Genomic DNA, 5,000 nt, shown 5'->3' on the forward strand with positions numbered 1-5,000 from the left:
AACCTTCATCCCCTCCCTCACCCTCTCTCTGCCAAACCATTCTCCCTCCCAATCTAACCTCTTCCGCAACCCCCCCTCCCTTCCCCCTCCCCATCCACCTTACCCCCCTCCCTCCCACCGTCTCTCCCGTCCTTCTTCCCTTTCTCCCTCCGTCCCCCTCTTCCTCCCTCTCCCTCTCCCTCCGTCCCCCTCTTCCTCCCTCTCCCTCTTCCTCCCTCCCCCTCTCCTTCCTCCCCCTCTCCTTCCTCCCCCTTCCCCTCTTCCTCCCTCCCCCTCCTCCTCTCTCTCCCTCCCTCTTACTCTCCCTCCCCCTCCCTCCGTCCCTCCCCCTCTTCCTCCTTCCTCCTCTCCTTCCTTCCCTCCCTCCCTCCGTCCCTCCCTCTCCCTCCCTCCCTCCCCCTCTCCATCTCCCTCCCTCCCTCCCCCTCTCCATCTCCCTCCCTCCCTCCCCCTCTCCCTCCCCCTCCTCCCTCCCCCTCCTCCCCCTCTCCCTCCCTCTTACTCTCCCTCCCTCTCCCTACCCCTTCCCTCCCTCCCTCTTCCCCTCCCTCTGTCCCTCCGTCTCTCCCTCCCTCCTTCCACACACACCCCGATAACTTTATACATTCGGATAACTGGATTTCTCACTTGGGCCATTATCCACTTCGCAAAAGTTATTTTCTTTTTATGGGTGTTTTTCCTTTTCGTTTCCATATTTCTTATTTCTTTTTTTTTAATATTTCGTTCGTCTTGTCTTTTTTTTCGTTCGCTTGTTTGTTTTTGAGGTTAAGTTCTTTGTTTTGAGAAATATTAGGGATTATATATCTTTGGGGGGTATTAGCTTACGGGCATGAATTGAGATGTGTGTGTTTATGTGCGTTTTTGTGTGTGTATGTATGTATGTGTGTATGTGTGTGTGTGTGTGTGTGTGTGTGTCTGTGTGTATGTGTGTGTGTGTGTGTTTGTTTGCTGTTTGTTTGATTGAATGCGTGTGTGTGTGTGTGTGTGTGTGTGTGTGTGTTTGTGTGTGTGTGTGTGTTGTATGTGTGTGTGTGTGTGTGTGTCTGTGTGTATGTGTGTGTGTGTGTGTTTTTTTGCTGTTTGTTTGAATACGTGTGTGTGTGTGTGTGTGTTTGTGTGTGTGTGTGTGTGTGTGTGTGTGTGTGTATGTGTGTGTGTGTGTGTGTGTGAGTGTGTGTATGTATGTATGTGTGTACGTAGCAAAAGCAGTAGCAAAAGCAGCAAAAGTGGTATCAGTAGCAACAATAACAGAAATATAGATAATAGTATCAATACCCGAAATAATGACGAGAACGATAATAATAATAACCACAACCATAACAACAATATAAAACACATTAAAAAAAAAAAATCGAAATAAACCAGCCATTTAAAGTAATAACATGAGGAACACATGAAGAAGACAGCGACACATCCCTAAGCATTCCGCACACTCGGAGACTCGAGAGAATGAAGACTAAGACGGGGCCCCGTAACATCTCCGAATCAGATATGCAGCTTCCGAAAACTAATTATTCGGCTGACGTACAGAGTGGGGGGGGGGAGGAGGAGGGGGGGAGGAGGAGTGGGAGGGGGAGGAGGAGTGGGAGGAGGATGTGGTTGGAGGGGGAGAAGAAGAAGAAGCAGGAGGAGGTTGGAGGGGGAAGGGGGAAGGGGGAAGGGGGAAGGAGGAAGGAGGAAGGAGGAGGAGGAGGAGGAGGAGGAGGAGGAGGAGGAGGAGGAGGAGGAGGAGGAGGAGGAGGAGGAGGAGGAGGAGGAGGGAGGAGGAAGAAGAGAAAAAAAAAAAAAAAAAAAAGAAGAGAACGACGAAGGCAGAAAAAGAAACAAGAAAGAAGAAAAAGAAGAAGAAGAAGAAGAAGATAGAAAGAGAAGAAGAAGAAGAAGAAGAAGAAGAAAAAAAAGAAGAAGAAGAGGAAGAGGAAGAGGTTGGAGGGGGAAGGGGGATGAGGAAGAGGAGGGAGTGAGTGAGTGAGTGAGGAGGTAGGAAGGGAGGGAGGTAGGGAGGGAAGGAGGGAGGGAGGGAGGGAGAGAGGTAGGGAAGGAGGGAGGGAGGGAGGGAGTGAGTGAGGAAGTAGGAAGGGAGGGAGGGAGGGAGGGGGGAGGGAGGGAGGGAGGGAGGGAGGGAGGGAGGGAAGGAAGGAGGGAGGGTGGGGGAGGGGTAGGAGCAGGAGGAGATTGGAGGGGGAAGAGGGAAAGGAGGATAGGGGAAGGGGGAGTAGGAGGGGAGGATGGGGGAGGAATAGGAGGGATATCATTAGCATTGATATTATTGTTGTTGTTGATATTTGTTGTTATCATTAATTTCAATAATTATTGCTCATAAAGAGGAGAGGAGACAGATGAAGGGAAAAGAGGGAGAGAGAGAAAGAGGATGAAGAAGGGAGAGAAAGGGAAGAGGAGAGGAGTATGAAAGTTAGTGAGGAAGAGGAGGAAGAAGAGGGGGGGGGAGGGAGGGGGGGGGTGTAGATATGCAAATGAGGAGGGTGAAATATGCAAGGTTTCCGTCACTAATAATAATATTCCTTTAGACTCCTTCTGTGGGCAGAGGAATGACGAGATGGGGGGAGGGGGAGGGGGAGGGAGGAGTAAGAGGAAGAGAAATGGAGAGGAAGAGGAAGAGGCAGAGGAAGAGAGAGAGAGAGGGAGAGGGAGAGGGAGAGGGAGAGGGAGAGGGAGAGGGAGAGGGAGAGGGAGAGGGAGAGGGAGAGGGAGAGGGAGAGGGAGAGGGAGGAGGTGATGAGGAGATGTGATGAGTGAGAGAGAGAGAAAGAGAGAGAGAAGAGGGATGGAGAGAGAGAGGGAAGCGAGAGAGAGAGAGAGAGAGAGAGAGAGAGAGAGAGAGAGAGAGAGAGAGAGAGAGAGAGAGAGGGAGAGAGAGCGGGAGAGGGAGAGGAAAAGAAAGAGGAAGAGAAAGAGAAAGAAAAAGAAAAAGAGAAAGAGAAAGAGAAAGAGAAGAGGAAGAAGAGGAGGGAGAAGAAGAAGGCGTTGGAGAGTAAGAGGAAGAGTAAAAGGAAGAGGGAGAGGGAGAGGAAAACGAAAAGAGAGACAAAAAAGGAAAAAAATGCATAGAAATAGAAATAAAGGAGAAGAGAACGAGAAAAAATCAGGAAAGGATAAAAGAGAGAAAATGAGATGGAAAGAAAAATTCAAATTACGAGAATTCACAAGTGAAAAGAAGTCCCTAATTAAAGATGAAATGAAATCAAGGTTTAAAAAGAAGACAAAAGAGGGAATTGAAATAGAATTGATGATAAAGCAGTCGTCAAACAAGTAATACGATAAAGAAGACGAATAAAAAGGGAGTTATAAGGTGATGAACGAAGGGGAAAGAAAGATTAAAAAAAAAAGTTAAGGCCATGGACAGTGAAGATTAAGAAGGAGAGAAAGGAGTAATTTGAAGGAGAGAGAGAAGGGGGAGGAGGGAAACAGGAAGGGAGGGAGGGAGGGAAGGAGGGAGGGAAGGAAGGAAGGAAGGAAGGAGGGAGAGGAGGAAAGGGAAAGAGGGAGAGCGGGTGGGAGAGATCAAGATATTGACAGATTGAGAAAGGGAGAGAGAGAAAAAAAGAGAGAAAGAGAATAAGAGAGTGAGAGTGAGAGTGAGAGTGAGAGTGAGAGTGAGAGTGAGAGTGAGAGTGAGAGTGAGAGTGAGAGTGAGTGAGAGAGAGAGTGGGAGTGAGATTGTGAGAGTAGAGAGTCGAGATGTGAGAGAGAAGAGAGCATGAGAGAGTTGAGAGAGAGAGAGAGAGAGAATGAGAAGAGAGAGCTGAGGGCTGAAGCGAGGAGAAATGCGGAGAGAGAGTGAGAGGAGAAAGAGATAAAGGAAAAGAAAAGAGAGAGAAAGAGAGAGAGAAAGAGAGAAATGAGAAGAGAGAAAGAGAAAGAGAGAACGAAAGAGAAAGAGAGAGAGAGAGAGAGAAGCTGTGAGCGGACGAGAGAGAAGAGAAGGAGAGATGAGGAAAGAGGAAAAGAGAGAGAGGAGAGAGAGAGGAGAGGAGAGAAGAGATGCAGAGAAACGAGGTGAGAGGAGAGAGGATGGAGGAGAGAGAGAGAGGGAAGGGAAGAGTTGGAGGATGAGAGAGAGAGAGAGAGAGAGAGAGAGAGAGAGAGAGAGAGAGAGAGAGAAAGAAAGAGTGAGAGAGAGAGAAAGAGAGAGAGAAAGAGAGAGAGAAAGAGTGAAAGAGAGAGAGACAAAAACACAAAAACACATACAGACGTACAAACACACATATCAACCTAACAAACAGAACTAGGAACCAACCAACAGAACTACTGACAACATTTCACTTTTTGTAACAGACTTAAATCAATGTAAATAATCAGACCAGAAATGATAATAATAAAAAGAATTTGTAAGATGGCTTCTTTCGTATTATGTAATTTTTCTTTTATTCTTTGCAACACTTCCCTCGGCGTTGGAGTTCACCAAGGAATGTTTTAATGAATAATGTTGTGGATGTTTTCTTTGCTTCCTCTCTTTTCTTATCGATTTCCTTATTTCCTCCTTCGGTTTTCTTTCTCTCTCTCTTCCGTTATTTTTTTTCTCTCTCTCTTCCGTTATTTTTTTTCTCTCTCTCTTCCGTTATTTTTATTTCTCTCTCTGTCTTTTTTATCATTCTCTTTCTCTCTCTCTTTTTATTTTCATCTCTATCTTTTCTTTCATTCTCTTTCTCTATCTGTGTCAGTCTGTATATCCCATCTCTCTCTTTCTCTTTCTTTCCTCTCTCTCCCCCACCTCTCTCTATCTCTTTCTCTCTCTCTTCCTACATTATTCCTCCCTTTGTCCCCTCCTGCCATTCCCCTTCCCCTTATCCTTCCCCTTAAGAGATTTGTCATATTAATCCAGTGCTTTGGTTCATAAATGGACTTCCATATTTCTTGTTTTGTGTTATTATATTAGTGATATTGTTGCTGTTATTATTGACATCATTGTGATTACTTTTTGTTATCATTGTTGTCATTGTTTATGGTTGTTGGTATTATCATTATAAGTATCATCATTT

This window comes from Penaeus japonicus, unplaced genomic scaffold, assembly GCF_977035675.1.
Source record: "Penaeus japonicus unplaced genomic scaffold, GWHDUDI00000001_assembly GWHDUDI00000022, whole genome shotgun sequence".
In the NCBI taxonomy this organism is placed as follows: domain Eukaryota; kingdom Metazoa; phylum Arthropoda; class Malacostraca; order Decapoda; family Penaeidae; genus Penaeus; species Penaeus japonicus.